The sequence below is a fragment of the Zea mays genome, chromosome 4, assembly GCF_902167145.1.
Source record: "Zea mays cultivar B73 chromosome 4, Zm-B73-REFERENCE-NAM-5.0, whole genome shotgun sequence".
NCBI lineage: Eukaryota > Viridiplantae > Streptophyta > Magnoliopsida > Poales > Poaceae > Zea > Zea mays.
In genome coordinates, this window is record NC_050099.1 from 195,417,980 (window position 1) to 195,438,900 (window position 20,921).

At 46.7% G+C, this 20,921-nt stretch overlaps 1 protein-coding gene across 4 annotated transcripts in view; it reads right to left on the reverse strand.

Annotated features, from left to right (window-relative positions):
* LOC103654363 (disease resistance protein RPM1) overlaps window positions 1–20,046 on the reverse strand; it is a 47,407-nt gene extending 27,361 nt beyond the window's left edge. The window contains exons 1-3 of one of the 4 annotated variants that reach the window (XM_008681208.3): window positions 19,851–20,046; window positions 19,715–19,764; window positions 19,564–19,623 (exon numbers count right to left, since the gene is read on the reverse strand). The gene's annotated coding sequence lies outside the window, so the exon portion shown is untranslated. Of the gene's footprint in view, window positions 1–19,549; window positions 19,624–19,714; window positions 19,765–19,850 lie in introns of all 4 variants that reach the window. The other 3 variants (XM_008681207.3, XM_008681206.3, XM_008681205.3) reach the window with 3 other exon arrangements.
* Window positions 20,047–20,921: the final 875 nt, after the last annotated feature.

The window sequence follows — 20,921 nt, forward strand, 5'->3', positions numbered from 1 at the left end:
TTTATCGCTAAATGTCCATTATCAAGTGAAAGTGACAGGGATAACGACAAGAAGGGAAAGAGGAAAGAAAAGAAGAGGTACCACAAGAAGAGGGGCGGCGATGCCCACGTGTGCTGCGAGTGGGACTCCGACGAGAGCTCCACCGACTCCTCCTCCGACGAGGACGCCGCCAACATCGCCGTCACCAAGGGACTCCTCTTCCCAAACGTCGGCCACAAGTGCCTCATGGCAAAGGACGGCAAAAGGAAGAAGGTAAAATCAAGATCCTCCACTAAATATGAAACCTCTAGTGATGAGGATGATGCTAGCAATGAGGAGGATAACTTGCGCGTTCTTATTGCCAACCTTAACATGGAACAAAAGGAAAAACTAAATGAGCTAATTAGTGCCATCCATGAAAAGGATGACCTCTTGGACTCCCAAGAGGACTTCCTAATCAAGGAAAATAAGAAGCATGTTAAGGTTAAAAATGCTTATGCTCTAGAGGTAGAAAAATGTGAGAAATTATCTAGTGAGCTAAGTACTTGCCATGATACTATTACCAACCTTAGAAATGAAAATGCTAGTTTAAATGCTAAGGTTGACTCACATGTTTGTAATGTTTCAATTCTCAATCTTAGAAATGATAATGATGATTTGCTTGCTAAGATTGAAGAATTAAACATTTCTCTTGCTAGCCTTAGAGTAGAAAATGAAAATTTAATTGCTAAGGCTAAAGAACTAGATGTTTGCAATGTTACAATTTCCGATCTTAGAGATAATAATGATATCTTGCGTGCTAAGATCGTTGAACTTAATTCATGCAAACCCTCTACATCTAGTATTGAGCATGTTTCCATTTGTACTAGATGTAGAGATGTTGATATTAATGCTATTCATGATCACATGACTTTGATTAAACAACAAAATGATCATATAGCAATATTAGATGCAAAAATTGCCGAGCATAACTTAGAAAATGAAAAGTTTAAATTTGCTAGAAGTATGCTCTATAATGGGAGACACCCTGGCATTAAGGATGGCATTGGCTACCAAAGGGGAGACAATGTCAAACTTAGTGCCCCTCCTAAAAGATTGTCAAATTTTGTTAAGGGCAAGGCTCCCATGCCTCAGGATAACGAGGGTTACATTTTATACCCTGGCGGTTATCCTGAGAGCAAAATTAGGAAAATTCACTCTAGGAAGTCTCACTCTGGCCCTAACCATGCTTTTATGTATAAGGGTGAGACATCTAGCTCTAGGCAACCAACCCGTGCTAAGTTGCCTAAGAAGAAAACTCCTAGTGCATCAAATGAGCATGACATTTCTTTTAAAACTTTTGATGCATCATATGTTTTAACTAACAAATCCGGCAAGGTAGTTGCCAAGTTTGTTGGGGGCAAACACAAGGGCTCCAAGACTTGTGTTTGGGTACCCAAAGTTCTTGTTTCTAATGCCAAAGGACCCAAAACCGTTTGGGTACCTAAAGTCAAGAACTAAAATTGTTTTGTAGGTTTATGCATCCGGGGGATCAAGTTGGATACTCGACAGCGGATGCACAAACCACATGACAGGGGAGAAGAAGATGTTCTCCTCATATGAGAAAAACCAAGATCCCCAACGAGCTATCACATTCGGGGATGGAAATCAAGGTTTGGTCAAAGGATTGGGTAAAATTGCTATATCACCTGACCATACTATTTCCAATGTTTTTCTTGTAGATTCTTTAGATTACAATTTGCTTTCTGTATCTCAATTATGTCAAATGGGCTACAACTGTCTCTTTACTGATGTAGGTGTCACTGTCTTTAGAAGAAGTGATGATTCAATAGCATTTAAGGGTGTGTTAGAGGGTCAGCTATACTTGGTAGATTTTGATAGAGCTGAACTCAACACATGCTTAATTGCTAAGACTAACATGGGTTGGCTCTGGCATCGCCGACTAGCCCACGTTGGGATGAAGAATCTTCATAAGCTTCTAAAGGGAGAGCACATTTTAGGACTAACAACTGTTCATTTTGAGAAAGACAGGATTTGTAGCGCATGCCAAGCCGGGAAGCAAGTTGGCACTCATCATCCACACAAGAACATCATGACTAGTGACAGGCCACTGGAGCTCCTACACATGGACCTATTCGGCCCGATCGCTTACATAAGCATTGGCGGGAGTAAGTACTGTCTAGTTATTGTGGATGATTATTCTCGCTTCACTTGGGTGTACTTTTTGCAGGAAAAATCCCATACCCAAGAGACCTTAAAAGGATTCTTGAGACGGGCTCAAAATGAGTTCGGCTTAAGGATCAAGAAAATTAGAAGCGACAACGGGACGGAGTTCAAGAACTCTCAAATTGAAGGCTTCCTTGAGGAGGAGGGCATCAAGCATGAGTTATCTTCTCCCTACACCCCACAACAAAATGGTGTAGTGGAGAGGAAGAATCGAACTCTATTGGACATGGCAAGAACCATGCTTGATGAGTACAAGACACCGGATCGGTTTTGGGCCGAGGCGGTCAACACCGCTTGCTACGCCATCAACCGGTTATATCTACACCGAATCCTCAAGAAGACATCATACGAACTCCTCACCGGTAAAAAGCCCAATATTTCATATTTTAGAGTTTTTGGTAGCAAATGCTTTATTCTTGTTAAAAGAGGTAGACAATCTAAATTTGCTCCTAAAACTGTAGAAGGCTTTTTATTAGGATATGACTCAAACACAAGGGCATATAGAGTCTTTAACAAGTCCTCAGGACTTGTTGAAGTTTCTTGTGACGTTGTGTTTGATGAGACTAACGGTTCTCAAGTAGAGCAAGTTGATCTTGATGAGATAGGTGAAGAACAGGCTCCGTGCATCGCTCTAAGGAACATGTCCATTAGGGATGTGTGTCCTAAGGAATCCGAAGAGCCTCCACATACACAAGATCAACCATCCTCCTCCACGCAAGCATCTCCACCAACTCAAATTGAGGACGAGGCTCAAGTTGATGAAGGAGAAGATCAAAGACATGAGCCACCTCAAGATGACGACAATGATCAAGGGGGAGATGCGAATGATCAAGACAAGGAGGATGAACAACCAGGGCCGCCACACCCAAGAGTCCACCAAGCAATCCAACGAGATCACCCTGTCGACACCATCCTCGGCGACATTCATAAGGGGGTAACCACTCGATCTCGGGTTGCACATTTTTGTGAGCATTATTCTTTTGTTTCCTCTATTGAGCCACACAGGGTAGAAGAAGCACTTCAAGATTCGGATTGGGTGATGGCGATGCAAGAGGAGCTAAACAACTTCACGAGGAACGAGGTATGGCATTTAGTTCCACGTCCTAATCAAAATGTTGTAGGAACCAAGTGGGTCTTCCGCAACAAGCAAGACGAGCATGGTGTGGTGACAAGGAACAAAGCTCGACTCGTGGCCAAGGGGTATTCACAAGTCGAAGGTTTGGATTTTGGTGAAACCTATGCACCCGTAGCTAGGCTTGAGTCAATTCATATATTATTGGCCTATGCTACTTACCATGGCTTCAAGCTCTACCAAATGGACGTGAAGAGTGCCTTCCTCAACGGACCGATCAAGGAGGAGGTCTATGTTGAGCAACCTCCCGGCTTTGAAGATAGTGAGTATCCTAACCATGTTTATAAGCTCTCTAAGGCGCTTTATGGGCTCAAGCAAGCCCCAAGAGCATGGTATGAATGCCTTAGAGATTTCCTTATTGCTAATGGCTTCAAAGTCGGCAAGGCCGATCCTACTTTATTCACTAAAACTCTTGACAATGATTTGTTTGTATGCCAAATTTATGTTGATGATATCATATTTGGGTCTACTAACGAATCTACATGTGAAGAATTTAGTAGGATCATGACAAAGAAATTCGAGATGTCGATGATGGGGGAGTTGAAGTATTTTCTAGGATTCCAAGTCAAGCAACTCCAAGAGGGCACCTTCATTAGACAAACAAAGTATACTCAAGATATTCTAAGCAAGTTTGGAATGAAGGATGCCAAGCCCATCAAGACACCCATGGGAACAAATGGGCATCTCGACCTCGACACGGGAGGTAAGTCCGTGGATCAAAAGGTATACCGGTCGATGATTGGTTCATTGCTTTATTTATGTGCATCTCGACCGGATATTATGCTTTCCGTATGCATGTGTGCAAGATTCCAAGCCGACCCTAAGGAATCTCACCTTATGGCTGTAAAACGAATCTTGAGATATTTGGCTTATACTCCCACGTTTGGGCTTTGGTACCCTCGGGGATCCACATTTGATTTGATTGGTTATTCGGATGCCGATTGGGCGGGGTGTAAGATTGATAGAAAGAGCACATCGGGGACTTGCCAGTTCTTGGGAAGATCCTTGGTGTCTTGGGCTTCAAAGAAGCAAAATTCGGTCGCTCTTTCTACCGCCGAAGCCGAGTATATTGCCGCAGGCCATTGTTGCGCGCAATTGCTTTGGATGAGGCAAACCCTGCGGGACTACGGTTACAAACTAACCAAAGTTCCTCTTCTATGTGATAATGAGAGTGCAATCCGCATGGCGGATAATCCCGTTGAGCATAGCCGCACTAAACACATAGCCATTCGGTATCATTTTCTTAGGGATCACCAACAAAAGGGGGATATCGAGATTTCATACATTAACACTAAAGATCAATTAGTCGATATCTTTACCAAGCCACTTGATGAACAAACTTTTACCAAACTTAGGCATGAGCTCAATATTCTTGATTCTAGGGATTTCTTTTGCTAATTTGCACACATAGCTTATAAATATACCTTTGATCATGTCTCTTTTATATGCTATGACTAATGTGTTTTCAAGTATATTTCAAACCAAGTCATAAGTATATTGAAAGGGAATTGGAGTCTTCGGCGAAGACAAAGGCTTCCACTCCACTCTACTACTCATCCTTCGTCGTCGCTCCGCATCACTCTCCATCTTTGGTATAATCCTCACTTATATGTTTTCCTTGCCAAAGGGGAGAAAGTAGCTAGAACGGGCCTATACTTCATTCCAAGTATCCGTTTTTGGCGATTCATGCCAAAGGGGGAGAAAGTATTGGCCCAAAGCAAAAGGACCACACCACCACCCTAATTTTTAAAAAAATTAATGATTTTCAATTGGTAAATTTCAAATTGGTATCTCTTTGTGTTCTAAAGGGGGAGCAAGTAGTATTTTCAAAACTTGATATCTCAAAACCCTTTTGAACACTAAGAGGAGGATTTCATTTAGGGGGAGTTTTGTTTAGTCAAGGGAAAAGCATTTGAAACAGGGGGAGAATTTCAAATCCTGAAAATGCTTCTCGAAATCTTATTCATCTATCTTTGACTAATTGCAAAAAGACTTTGAAAAGGATTTACAAAAGAATTTGCAAAAACAAAACGTGTGGTGCAAGCGTGGTCCAAAATGTTAAAAATAAAGAAACAATCTATGCAAGAATTCTTATTGGCGCAATTCTAAGTAACCTTTGCACCTACAATTATGCAAACTAGTTCAATTATACACTTTTATATTTGCTTTGGTTTGTGTTGGCATCAATCACCAAAAAGGGGGAGATTGTAAGGGAATTAGGCTTACACCTACTTCCTAATTGATTTTGGTGGTTGAATTGCCCAACACAAATAATTGAACTAACTAGTTTTCTCTAGATTATATGTTCTACAGGTGTCAAAGGTTCATCTACAACTATACTAAATCGACTGTCCGGAATACCGTAGATTATTCCGGACAGGAGAAGCTTTTTGGAAAAACAGGCCAAGCGCGGACCGTCCGGGCCCTTGCGGCGGACCGTCCGCGACACAAGGATAACCCTCGGACAGAACCAATGCAAAAATCCGAGTCTGCACTATGGACCGTCCGGAGGATAAGCGCGGACCATCTGAGACCTCGCTCGGACCGTCCGGCCTCAGGCGCGGACCGTCCGGTAGGCAAGGATCCGAAAACCCCGATGGTGACGGGTTCGGAAGAATGAATTATAGCGGCCTCACGAACCGTCCGGGGTGCACGACCGGACCGTCCGCGACTGGGTCTGTCTGACATCTGACGACGCATTAAATGCAATATAGCCGTTGATATAGCCGTTACTGCTGACCGTTGCATTTTCAGCCGTTGATCTACAGGGGCGGACCGTCCGGACCTGGCGGGCGGACCGTCCGCGCTCAGCAGAATGGAGTAACGGCTAGGAAGTGGTTGGTGGCTATAAATACAACCCCAACCACCTCCATTCAAAACATCCAAGCATTCCAACCTTCAACATTCAATACAAGAGCTAGCAATCCATTCCAAGACACATTCAAAGCCTCCATCTCTCCAAGTTTCACAATTGAGAAAAGAGATCTTTAGTGATTAGTGACTTGAGAGAGAAAGTGATTCGTGTGTTATTTGTCGCTCTTGTCGCTTGGCTTTTGCAATCGTGCTTTCTTTCAATCTTTCTTGCGATCAAAACTCACTTGTAATTGAGGCAAGAGACACCAATCTTGTGGTGGTCCTTGTAGGAACTTTGTGTTCCAAGTGATTGAGAAAAGAAAGCTCACTCGGTCCGAGGGACCGTTTGAGAGAGGGTAAGGGTTGAAAGAGACCCGGCCTTTGTGGCCTCCTCAACGGGGAGTAGGTTTGAGAGAACCGAACCTCGGTAAAACAAATCCGCGTGCCTCACTTGATTATTCGCTTGCGATTTGTTTTGCACCCTCTCTCGTGGAGTCTATTATATTTCTAACGCTAACCCGGCTTGTAGTTGTGATCATTTTTGAGAATTTCAGTTTCGCCCTATTATATTTCTTACTTTCAATTAGTAAGGAGTGGATTTAAGTTTCTGAGGGCTTCTTCGACCTTGAGAGTCCAAGTGAAGCACTCGGCCTTCCTTAAGAGGCGGTACAAGGGCAATCCTTTCTCGCCATGGCGCGAGATGAAGCGGCTTAGAGCCGCAAGGCATCCCATGACCCTTTGTACCCCTTTTAAATCTTTGATGGGTCCCATGTTGGTGATGGCCGCGATTTTCTCTGGTTTGGCCTCGATGCCTCATTCGGAGATGATGAACCCTACGAGCATGCCTCAGGGGACCCCGAAGACACACTTCTCGGGATTGAGTTTTACACCCTTCGCTCTTAGACACCTGAATGTTATCTCAAGGTCAGAGAGGAGGTCGGAGGCTTTCCTTGTTTTAACAATGATGTCATCGACGTAAGCCTCGACCGTTCTGCCGATGTAATTCTCCGAACACATGGTTCATGCACCTTTGGTATGTTGCACGTGCATTCCTCAAGCCAAATGGCATAGTAGTATAACAATACATGCCAAAAGGTGTGATAAAAGAAGTCGCGAGCTGGTTGGATTCGTTCATCTTGATTTGGTGATAGCCTGAATAGGCATCGAGGAAAGACAGGGTTTCGCACCCAGCAGTGGAGTCGACAATTTGATCGATGCGAGGCAGAGGGTAGGGAACCTTTGGACATGCTTTATTTAACCCAGTGTAGTCTACGCACATCCTCCATTTCCCACCTTTTTTCTTTACAAGCACAGGGTTAGCTAACCATTCTGGATGGAATACCTCTTTGATGAACCCTGCAGCCATTAGCTTGTGGACCTCCTTGCCTATGGCCCTGCGCTTTTCTTCATCAAAACGGCGCAGGTGCTGTTTCACGGGTCGGGCACCGGCTCAGATGTCCAGTGAGTGCTCGGCGACATCCCTCGGTATGCCGGGCATGTCCGAGGGACTCCATGCAAAGATTTCGGCGTTTGCGCGGAGAAAGTCGATGAGCACTGCTTCCTATTTAGGGTCGAGCTTGGAGCCGATCCTGACTTTCTTGCCGGCGTCGTTGCTGGGGTCGAGAGAGACGGACTTAACCGCCTCAGCTGGTTCGAAGCTGCCGGCGTGCTGCTTCGCATCGGGCGCCTCTTTGGAGAGGCAATCCAGGTCGGCGATGAGGGCTTCGGACTCGGCGATGGCCTCGGCGTACTCCACACATTCCACGTCGCACTCGTAAGCGTGGCGGTATGTGGTTCCGACGGTGATGGTTCCCTTGGGGCCTGGCATCTTGAGCTTGAGGTACGTGTAGTTGGGGACGACCATGAACTTGGCGTAGCACGGTCTTCCCAGCACCGCGTGATAGGTCCCTCGGAACCCAACCACCTCGAAAGTGTGGGTTTCCTTTCGGAAGTTGGAGGGAGTTCTGAAGCAGACAGGCAAATCAAGTTGCCCAAGGGGCAGGACACGCTTGCCGAGGACAATCCTGTGAAAAGGTGCTGCGTCGGCCCGGATCATGGACAGATCGACCCCTAAGAGCCCTAGGGTCTCGGCGTAGATGATGTTGAGGCTGCTGCCTCCGTCCATGAGGACCTTGGAGAGCCTAGCGTTGCCGATGATGGGGTCGACGACAAGCGGGTACCTCCCTGGGCTCGGTACGCAGTCGGGGTGGTCGCCTTGGTCGAAGGTAATGGGTTTGTCGGACCAGTCTAAGTAGACTGGCGTTGCTACCTTCACCGAGCAGACCTCCCGGCGCTCTTGCTTGCGGTGTCGAGCCGAAGCATTCGCCACTTGTCCGCGGTAGATCATGAAGTAGTTGTGGACCTCTGGGAACTCCTCTTCCTTGTCGCCCCCCTTCTTGTTGTTGTCTTGGTCCTTGCCACCTTCTGCCGAGGGTCCTGCCTTATTGAAGTAACGCCGGAGCATGTCGCACTCTTCAAGGGTGTGCTTGACGGGACCCCTGTGATAGGGGCACGACTCCTTGAGCATCTTGTCGAACATGTTGGCCCCTCCGAGAGGCTTCCGAGGATTCCTGTGCTCGGCAGCAACAACGAGATCCGCGTCAATGGCGTCGCGTTTTGCTTGCGCCTTCTTCCTGGTCTTCTTCTTCGTGCCACACGGGACAGACGCCTTGGGGGCGTCTTCCTTCTGTCTTCCCTAAGGTTGCTTGTCCTTCCGGAAGATGGCTTCGACCGCCTCCTGACCAGAGGCAAATTTGGTGGCTATGTCCATCAATTCGCTCGCCTTGGTGGGACTCTTGAGTCCCAGTTTGCTCACCAGGTCCCGACAAGTGGTGCCGGCGAGGAATGCCCCAATGACGTCCGAGTCGGTGATGTTGGGAAACTCGGTGCACTACTTTGAAAACCGTCGGATGTACTCTCGCAGGGATTCCCCTGGCTGCTGGCGGCAGCTCCAGAGATCCCACGAGTTCCCAGGGCGTACGTACGTACCTTGGAAATTTCCAGCAAAGGCCTTGACTAGGTCGTCCCAGCCGAAGATCTGCGCAGGAGGCAGATGCTCCAGCTAGGCCCTGGCAGCGTCGGAGAGGAAAAGGGGGAGGTTGCGGATGATGAGGTTGTCGTCGTCCGTCCCTCCCAACTGGCATGCCAGCCGGTAATCCGCAAGCCACAACTCCGGTCTCGTCTCCCCTGAGTACATGGTAATGGTGGTCGAGGCTCGGAACCGGGCCGGGAACGGCGCCCATCGTATGGCCCGGCTGAAGACTCGCGGACCTGGTGGTTCGGGTGAGGGGCTCCGATCCTCTTCACTATCGTATCGTCCTCCGCACCTGGGGTGGTAGCCTCGGCGCACCCTTTCCACGAGGCGGGCTCGACGGTCGCGGCAGTGTTGCTCGCTGCCGAGGTGGTCCGGTGCTGCAGGCGTCTCGTCCCCTGTGCGCTCGGTGTAGACCGAGGCCTCCCGCATGCGTCGGGAGTGTAGGATTACGAGGAGGCTACACTAGCGCAAAACAAAATTTTCAACCCCATAATACCAAGAACTACTGCGGTTATAGGTCATGGAATTACCACTAGACGCGCAGAGCAGCGGAAGACGTCTCGATGTAGACGAACGCGTCGAGCAGTGTCGTGCAGTCACCGGCGTCCTTCACGTCATCGCACGGTCCGTCCAAGTGCTCCAGATGCAGCACCTCCGAGGTATCCACACGTACAGGGAGGAAGCGCCGTGTACCGAACTGCTAGGTTCGCGACGGCGGCTTGGCGAGGGCGAGAGGTGGGCGGTGGCTGTTAGTTCGCTGGTGGCGAATTAGGTTATCTCTTAACCGCGCCCCCGCCCCTCATTATATAGGCGTTATGGTGGGCTTCTGACGCCGAGGCCCATCATTAACCCTAAAGCCCAGTCTAATTTCGGATCTAATCCGAATTAGGCTTCCTTCTCCTTAAGTGTGTGACCCTATAGGTTCACGTACAAATAGACATAGCCCGAGTACTCTTACTTGGCCCAATAATTGACAGCGGCCTCTAGCAAGACATGTCAACTCCTATGTGTACGTAAAGATCATATCAGACGAACCATTGCGACATTAAGTACATGTTGTTCCCTTTGTCTCACGATATTTGGTCTGGCTCTAAGCTGACCTCTCTTTCTCGATACTGTGAATTGGAATCCTTTCAATGGTTAACTCTTAACCCTAGCACGGCCATGCATTTCTTGATCCAATCACTCGAGGGGCCCACAGATATCTCTCTCACAAAGAGAGGGACAAATTCCATCTTGACTGACCATGCCTCATAGCATGCTTCCTGACAAACCCAAAACTACCTTTATAACTACCCAGTTACGGGATAGCGTTTGATAGTCCCTAAGTAAGTCAATTCACATCTTGAGAACATGCGACAATCTCAGGTCTAAGGATACAGTATTCATGTTGCAAGAAGAGAACTATATTACAATATCTCACGTTGGGTCGGTCCAGCCTCATGTCATACATGCGCCCACATTATTAATTTAACATCTCCATGTTCATGACTTGTGAAATGTAGTCATCAACTAATACATGTGCTAGTCATCGACTCTGACTAGGGACATCATTTAGAATAACCATATAAGTAAAGAATCTCACAAACAATTCACATAATTGCTAATCAATACAAGGTGCCTTCCATGGATATTCAATTAAGCAATATATATATCATGGATACAAAGAAATATGCTCATCTCTATGATTATCTCTAGGGTATATTTCTAACAGTCTCCCACTTGCACTAGAGTTAATCTAGAAGATTGTGCGATGCTCCGAGGGGCACCCTCGCCCTCGGGAGGCAGAGCTCTCGGCTCGTCGGACAGCGGCGTTTTCTAGGAGGTCCTTGAGTTCGCTCTGGATATGTCGCCCCTCGGTGGTGGATGGCTCCAGCATTGTTTGAAGTAGCATCGCTGCTGCAGCTAGGTTCTGGCCGGCCCCGCTGAAGGCCGGGGGCAGCCCTGCCCTGGCATCTTCAATGATACGGCGCTGGACGTCCCGGGCCCGATGACGTGCTCCTCTAGCGAGTGCTTGGCCTGCCCACTCCTACTCGATGTTTTGTTGGTGCTGCACAAGTTGCCCCGTTTCTTCGTCGAGCTTGGCCTGCATCTCGCGGAGTTGCTCGAGTTGTGTGCCCTGACCCCCCGCAGGGACTTGGACCACAGCTAGCTCCCGCGGGATCTCAACGCGAGACGCAGGCGCAGGGGCGTCGTCATTTCCTAGCATGCCGAGGTGGTTGTCTTCGTCGTGATCCCCCTGATCGATATGGAAGCACTCGCGAGTTGGGTCGTGACCCTCGTCGCCAAGGCTGTGGTCATCGTCAGAGTAGCCGGAGAGGCAGTGGTCACATGCGGACATGAAGTCTCGCATGGCACTGGGATCACGGAGTCCGGAGAAATCCCAGTCGAAGTCGGGGTCGTCCTCTTCCTCGGAACCCACGAGTCCAGAGGTTGAGACGGCCGTCAGTCGGTCCCAAGTTGAACACATATGGTACCCCGGAAGGTCAGGATATGCCCTCGCGAAAGCGCTCACCGAAGCGGGGTCGCTTGGTGGATCGAAGCTGAATCTAAAGGGAACAGGGTGGAAAACTGATGGTACCTCCTGGTTGATGGGCGGTGATGAAGTCGCATCGGGGATGGAATGTGTCGTTATCTTAGGTGCGAGACTAATGCCCGACAAGTCCCTCGCAAGGGTGCCGGCATCATCAGTCCGCCTGGGGTTGGCATGTTGCTGAGAAGCGACACCCATCGTTGTCTCAGGTGCGAGGACAACACCCGAGACTGAGGTTGGGCGAGACGGGGACCTTCTCCCGAGGCCGAGACTGAGGTTGGGCGAGACGGGGACCTTCTCCCGAGGCCGAGACTGAGGCCGAGGCTCGGGGTCGGGCGAGGCGGAGTTCCCTGTTGCGCCTGAGGCTGAACTCGGGAGAGGCCGTGACTTACTGTTGTTAGTCTTACCCTGATGGTTGGCACAGTAGTCGAAACGGGGTGAATAGTGCTGTTTTCCTGTCAAAAAGATCAGTAAAGGGGCGAAGTGACTACGGTCATTTCGACCTTTCCAACTGAGGCACGCATGTCAGGATAAGGTGTCAGGCGATCCCTGCATTAAATGTGCATGCGATACGGTCGGTTGGTAAGGCGATTTGGCCGAGGTTGCTGTACGACAAAGTTTGCTCGAGCTTGGCCTCGGGCGAGCCGGGGGTGCGCCCATTGCGTGAGGGGACCCTCGGGCGAGGCACGAATCTATTCAGGACTACTATTCTTGCCCGAGGCTGGGCTCGGGCGAGGCGAGATCGCGTCCCTTTGTAGACGAAGCTTTAACCTTGAGCCGTCCTTGCCAGCCTTTTCAGTTTGCTTTTAAAGATGTTTTCCGGCCATGCTTAGGAGTATTGGGGGTACCCCTAATTATGGTACCCGACATGTGTGTTTATATCTACATCTATGACAGGAAACACATCTACTACATCTCTCACCAAGCTCACTTGCTACCCTTGCACAATGCGTAGTAGTAGATAAGTATCACCGAGATTCTTAAATTATATTTTTGAATGGAGGTAATATTATTTAAAGAAGAGCTTTGCATGCAATTTCTTTTGTTTGAATAATGTTTTATACTTAAATTCCCTTTTTTTGCATGTGTGACATTTTTTCTTCATAATATTTTTTCCATGGATTAGACTTGTGAGTCATTTTCATAAACCAACGCCAAGCATGAATCCATGTTTCTTACTTGAAACCCCGAACAAACACCATGAGCAGGAGGCACTCGCGTTGGCGTCGTTCATCGATGACGAGAAGAAGCTTGGCGACTGTCAGTTCGACCTCTAGAAGCAGTCCTACGTGGTCGCATGCGCCGCTGTGTACGACAAGCTCCCGCGAAGCCACCGCTTGGACGTGGTCCAGAGCAGCTGCACCGCGCTGTCCATCGTTAAGCAGGGGGCTCATGGTTGTCGCCAACGTCAACGACTCTCGGGTTGTTCTAGACACCGCATCCGACGACGACGCCATCACGCTGTCCAGCTCATCGTCCACCTGAAGCCCAACCTGCCACGTAAGTCGCTACTGACCGGACATGAATTCTTGTGCGCTGGGACGATGGACGTTGCTGACGTTGTGTGAGTGTCCTCGAACATAATGTATGTAGTGGAGTAGCGCATTCGGTGGTGCAACGGCCAGGGATACTACCTCGTTGATGAGCCCGGGGTGTACTTCGTTTGGCAGCCCAACCAAGAGTCATCGGTACTCGTCATGTCGCGCGCGTTCGACGACTACTATATCGAGGATTGTGGCATCATCTTGGCACCGGAGGTGACGCAGAGGAGGATCGACAACAGTGACCAGTTCATCATCCTCGCCACCGTTAGGGTAGCTTTTGTGCCAGCCTGCCTTTAATTCTCTTCGCAAACACAGGCACTTACCTTTTTGTTTAAGCAAGAGCGTATGATGGTGCGTGTCTGATGACTAACGATGTACGAGGGAATTTCTTCCGGCATGTGTGGAACGTGCTCTCCAATGATGAGACCATACAAATCGTGGCATATATCGAAGTCTAAATGATACTGATGGTTGCAATGTAGTGGTGAAACAACTAGATTAAAATAACAAAATTTATGTATGGCTAGGATCACAAATTAATTATGAAACATTTTCTCATAACAGTATAACACATATTTTGTATATAAGTTATCGTAGTATACTGGTATTATATATTCCCGTTGCAACGCACGGGCACTCAGCTAGTATTGTATTAAGACTTCAATAAATTATTAATAAAGTCAAACAGTTATTATGTAATGGATATTTTGGACATTTTAATAATTAATTTTGTTGTAATGAATAATTTTAGACATTTTAATTTATTAATTAGTAATGTTGTATAATGAACAATTGGATATAATCATATTTTTAAAATGTTGACATGTTCAAGTTTTAATACACTCATGTTGTAGCTTAGATATACAAGGGATATAACGACCAGAAACGATCGAAACGATATTTCTATAAAAAACGGTTATTGGTCTGTCAGAAATTTATTTGGTTTCATAATCAATCTACTTATGGGTGATTACAATACGGTGTTGATGGATATTTTAAATTTATGTTTTAAAAATTGTAATTTTCGAAAATGATATTGTCTTTACAAAAACAATACAATTACGAGACCTCATATTTGCGGAAATGGTTTTCATCCCTATGTACAATGTTGATCAACACTCCCAAGAGCTCATTGACAGCATACGTTGGTTGAGTACCATGACTTAATCTAGAGATGATGTTGTAGCTTAGAAGCCACTCTAAACTAGGCTATGTATCAATCTCTGCTATATTTAAACGTTTGTTTCTTCATGCGTTGACTCCTCCAAAGAACACATCGAGCGAATAAATTTTTTCATCGTGCCCACGCAGAATATGCAAAAAATAGGGTGTAGATGATTCAAACACTACTCACTTGATATAAAGCGCTTGGATTCTACCACTATAACTCATGTCTATTTGTGTTATATAAAAGAGAGATATTGTAAATATATATAAATATACTAATAGTTTGAAAATAAAAAATATAATCATGTTTGAATAAATATATCATTTAAGCAAAAAGGTTTAACTATATGATATATAGAAATCGTAGCAATGTACTATGTATAGTTTTTAGGAATGTGTGCTCGTGACTAGGGAACAAATCGATTTTTTCTCGACCATTGCTAATGGTCGTTAGTAGATCTTGTGCTCATGCATGTAAGGTTGTTCACAGCAGATCATGTAAAATGAGGATTTACATTGTAGATTATACTTATTTGCAGAGTGAGGATTGAAATGAGGGATGAGACAGATGATGAGTTAGGATAGCTGCTCGAGACAGTCTAAATATGGGAGAGTGCATTAGCTAGTAAATATGTTAGTTTGGACTAATAATATTCTACCATACAAAATCAAATGACCTTAGAGTACATCATACAACATAGTAAATATTGGTGATTTACTTATGTTCGTATAAACTATGGTGTGTACTTGAACAATTGGTCTATAATGATGTAATCTAAATTAGTATGGTTTGTTCTAAAATGGTTTAAATTATTATCAATGATATTCGCTAGTGGATAATTTTAATGAATGAAAATGATGATATTGTACTACTCCTATAAAGCTTGAGTTTCATGTGTCATCGTGCGTTACGTGTGAAACGCGTATGGTTATCATCCTCCCCTCGATATGGCTTCTCACCAGAGACAAAACTAGTCCCACAATAAATTGCTCGTGTTCCTAACGTTCCTATCTCCTCGCGTATGGTTATTCTCCTCCATCTGGATAAAGCTTATCTCACTCCTCAAGTAGGTCACGCGAGATCACGATCCACGCGTGCCCATGCATTAGCGTAAGGGCTAGTTTGTTGATCATTGATTTGAATCCCCTACAAATCCCTTATCACCAAATTAGACCTAAGGGAGCTTCGTCGAATTGACTTGGATGCGGATGGACGGTACCGAGACGAGTGGTCAGAGGTGGGCATGACAGTCCTATCAGACGGGAGGAGGAGACGGTGGGGTTGTCAGCGGACGGTCACGGCGCCTGTGGGGGATAGATATCCCCTGGGTCCACTCTGGGGCGAAAACTCTGCTCGAGGCCACATGACAGTCGCCCCGCAGGGACACCACGTCATGGGCCGGGCAAAGAGAACGGTGGAAATGGGCCGACTCAGGAATGTGATAGGCCCATGCCCGAATTATTCGTGGCTTAGGCGTGATCTCGTTGAAGATGTTCACTTTTCCCGCGCCCGACATCCTCAAACGCCGGAGATAGCTCAGAGCGGAGGCGCAGGGTTTTCCTCGGGATAGCGAAGTTTGCTCGCTATTAGCTAGGAGATAAGCTGGAAGAGTGTGATCAGCATGTACGTGGTAAGCACCCTACAGTCGTGTATATAAGGCCAAGGGGATCCCCATCACTTTCATCGCATTAGCACCTCACTACTTGGTAGACACCACTTATAAACACCTCTCACATACAAAGTCATCCCAGGAAGTAGGGTATTACGCTCCTCAAGCGGCCCGAACCTGCTGAAACTCGCTCGACTCTCTCTTTCTCGTGCCCCCGGCACGAACCATCGAGTTACAATCCACGACACCGTCCTACCTAAAAGCACCACGAGGGTACCCCGGGTGTGCGGTCAGACACTAAGCACCTACAACTGGCGTGCCAGGTAGGGGGTGTGTTGTTGATCAACGCTAACTCCATGGCCGTCATCTTCAAGAGCAAGATCACCTTCAGCCTGGGAGCTATTTTCTGCTTCGGGACCATCTTGTACGTAGCGAACGTAGAGGAAACTCTGCACCGCACAATGGCTCTACCCAAGAAGAAACCCTCCTCAGGAATTCCACAGGAAGCTAGAGTGAAACCGCGAGCCATGCCCCCGCTCACAGCTCAGCAAGGCATGGCCCCGCGCAAGTCTGAGCTCAAAAGTCCCCGGAGGATGGAAGGCCAGTCAACCAGGGACTCCCCAACCTGGAGAACTCCGTTGTCCACCTCTCCCACTAAGGTGTGGACACGGATAACTCAGAGGAGGGAAGTGAATGCTCCATACTGGGGAAGGAAAACACGGCAAGCAATCCTCCCCACACCTCTGCCCTCAAAGAAGGATGAGAAGAAGCGCACCGCCGTACCTGCTCCTCTCTACCCCGACGTACTCTTCATCCAGGGGAGATTGGAGTCATCGCCCATCTTTGACGATGAACCCACCATGCAGGGAGAGGAACCTCCCCAGCGCGACGCTCGGCGACGAAGAAACAGGCGCCGGAACGTGCGGCGACATCACAAAGCCGAAGAATGGGACCCAGCGCAACCCGTCTCTCGGGATGAAGCCTCGGAAATGGGAGAAACTCCCAATGAAAGGGCACATCGAGAAAGGCACAACTCCCGTCGCTGCGATTGCCGTCAAGCTCAAGAACGAGAGCGGGGACTAGCTGAACAAGATGCTAGACTTCGATGGGAGAATCCGCTTCTTGCCCGAAACTTGTACCCCAACTTCGCTCGAGCATTGAACACGTCGAGTGAAGTTGGAGGAGTATTGGCACAGATAGCCGACGGCCTCCCGCGGACCCCAGACGCGGAGGGTTATCGGTGGCTGCTAACTCAGGCGACCAATCATCTCCTAACTCTCACTGAACCGACTTGTAACGGGTCCAGACCTCCCCCTTTATATAGATGAAGGGCTACGATCGATTGAACTCCCCACAATAGATCCAATCAATCTACTTATCCTTTTACCTTATGCATTAGGAGTAGCTCTAATTTAGCCCTAGTTTAGCCTCCCCTATCACGAATCTTCACCTCTCTTCGGCTCTACGTCGACTAGAGACGTGTTGGGTGGCATGCCGACACTAAGACACACCCTAAGATCTCTCCTCCCCGACGATGTCCCTCCCGGAAGGCGAGATCTAGGTCTGCTGTGAAGAAGACGATCCTCTGCGCTATCACGGACCGTCTGAGCCCCAGTCACTATAGGTGTATATTTGGGCCAGGCCGGATGGGCCGGCCCGAAGCACGGGAAAAAAATCATGGCCCGGGCACGGTACGACCCGAAATATTTTAGTGTCGGGTTTGGGCCGAGGTCGCAGCCCATGGGCGAGCACGAGCACGACCCGTTTAAGGCAGGCACGAAATAGCCCATATAGAGGCACGAAAAGGCCCATATCTATACTATACTTAAAGCACCAGTTTCAACGGTCATCACGCGTCATCTTTTTACAAATAACCCCTCACAGCTATTTCAAATTAATCCGATGCACACCTAACAACCAAACGGCGGTCCGGCACGGGCTAGACGCCCCGCGGGCCATAACTCTGGCCCAGGCACGTCATGTGGCCTGCTGACTGTGTCGGGCCAGCCCGTCGGCCCATTTGATTAAATCAGCGTAAAATGTTAAAAAATGATGTAGGAGATGGGGTTCGAACCCATATCCTGATAGAAGAAGGACGATGTTCTTGGCTCTTGCAAGCATTATGTCGTTTCTGAGACCACATTGGCGCAATGGACTTCATGGTGTTTGAGGTGGCTGAATTAGATGGAGCAACAATGATTTGTCACACTAACGGTAAAATGAAAGGTTATTTGTTGTTTTTAAACGTTAGTAATTGCTACAAAATAACATAATTTATATGGAGCGCATCCAGTTTTTATTGATGTCTGACTTTAGCAATCACTCTATATTTTGATCTATCATTTTATAAGTTTGAGTTCATGTGACTTATTTTAGAAACTTGAGCTCACAAACTTTCTCTTATTTGGTCTCTGTATGGTGGAATTATGTCATTTTATAATCTCTGTTCGTTCAGTCAGTCGTTGTGAACTCTCTTCTAATCGTTCACTTCATTGATCGTGGTGTACCAAGACATATTGGATGGAGTAAATAATAACATCAGTTAGCCAAATTAAAATATATTATACGGTGAGTGGAGACAATCAATAAAAAATCTTGAACTTTTTTGGTTGATAGTTTACATAGGTATTGTTGTAAGCCGTCGCAACGCACGGGCAACCGACTAGTATTTATTAAAACTACACTTCATTCCACACTTTCATGTACTTGATAGAGAACACAAAGCTAAAGATAATGGTAGTTAGATGTTTTTTTGTAACTTTGAATTAGAGTATGTGATGTAATTTTATTTTTGTTATGAATATTAGATAATGAACTGAACTTACGAACTTTATATAGAGTTGATTATACTCTTTTTCCATCTAACAAAATGATTTGTAAACGAGGTAGTCATTGGATAGCTCTGGTAACTTAATACAAATATTAAGTTTGCTTTTGGTCAAATTTATTTGCCTTATATTTTATTTGTTTTATTAAATTTGTTTTGAATTTAGGGCTCTGATATGAATTTTGGGCCCTGATGTGAATTTCGGATCCTAATGTGAATTTTGGACTTTTATAATTTCGGACCGTCCGAAATGAGCCCCGCACGTTTAAGCAATTACGTGCCTGGTCGTGGGCCGAGGGCTAGGCTCGTGGGCCGGCTCGATAAGGCCCGAAATTCAAACGAGCCAGACCGGCCTAAAATTCAAACAATATAGATCTTTTTAGGCTTGGGTCAAGCCAGGCCTGGCGGCCCGAATGTATACCTATACCAGACATGAACCGTCCGGACGTACGCAGAGTATGAGCCGCTCCTACGTCCAGGTCACGGACCGTCTGTGCCTCCGCAGAGAGCAACGTCAGGTGGTTTGTTCTAGTGTTTGGCATCAAAATCAGCGACAACAACTCCCAAATAAGTGGGGTACAAACATGACCATAATCGATCGGTGACTTCAACCTTATTCTGAATGAAGTGGACAAGGGGCAAACCTTCTTCCACGTACCGATGGCTGAACTAGAGAGCTCCAAGTCCTAGATCTGCACCTCCACGGCCGCACCTACACCTGGAACATCACAGTGAGGATCTGGCAGAGGCGGCTTTCAGGGAATCAGAGGTAAAGGATCCGATCCACCGCGCATCTCAGAGCAACTTACAGTGAAACTTAGGATCGACAACTATTTTGCTTGGGAAAAAAGGCCAAAATCTGGAACAGCACGTAGGAGCCAACTAAACAGCTGCAGCTTGAAAGAAGAACACTGCTACGAGCAGAAGCATATCAGCACTACTTACTTGTGGCAACGGAGAGCTTGAGCCCGCTGGATAGGAGAATGGTTGGGGACTCCGGAGACTTTGACCGGAGAGGAGGGGATTTTAGTTAGATCCTAGTCCAACGCCCACCAGCTATGCTGATGGCTCCTTCCTGCTATCCGCCTTCAGTATTTTTATCGTTGCTTCGTTGGGTACACGTGAGTATTTTATGATACGATACCCATTTCGAGGGCTTGGCAACGAGGCGGTAGTGGAAACAGGTCAAGGTTTAGAGCGCCAGGCTAGCCATCAGCTTAGCTGGCCACGTTCTCTACGCGCCCTTTCCTACGCTTATCGCGAATTCAAAATTAGAGCCGGTTTGTTTGGGCAACAACTAATATAAAAGTAGATACTAGGCGCAAGCGTGTAATCACACTATTTTATCTGTTAGATCTAAATCCAATGATAGATATAATTGTGGTTTGTTAATTGTTTTTTTTATAAAGTTGCACCAGATGGTGGTAAAAGAGTTTAAGTGCTAAATATGACATATCGTTGTATCTAGATTTAACAGAGTAAAATGTCTGTTGCACAGTTCTATTTATATATTAGTCGTCGTCGGTCGTCGTTTGTCTGAACTATAGTTGTTTTTTGGGGCAATTGCAAAACTGCCATCATTTTGACCCTCAATTATGAAACGGGCCTGGTTTTCAAACTTTGCAACATCGGACCTCCTTTTTGAATCCGAAGATGTCATTTGCCCCTATAACGTTAACATGCACCAACAGCGTTAAATCATCAACCCAAAAGACATTAATGCCCTTTGCAAAGCTACAATGTTTTTTCAGACTTCACAAAATGCCATCGAAATGCTGACACTTTTTTTCAAAATTTCACTCCATAATTGTATCCACATTTGAATTGAAATAATTCATTTTACGTGTATGCACAAATCTATTTTTAAAAGAAATTGAATAAATCTGTCGCTTCTAAAAATGGGGTTAATGCTGTAATAAAAATAGGGACAATTTTGCAAAGAGCATTGAGGTCTTTTGGATTGATGATGTAACAGCGTTGGTAACTGGTAACCGCGAGTAGGGGCAAACATAAGCT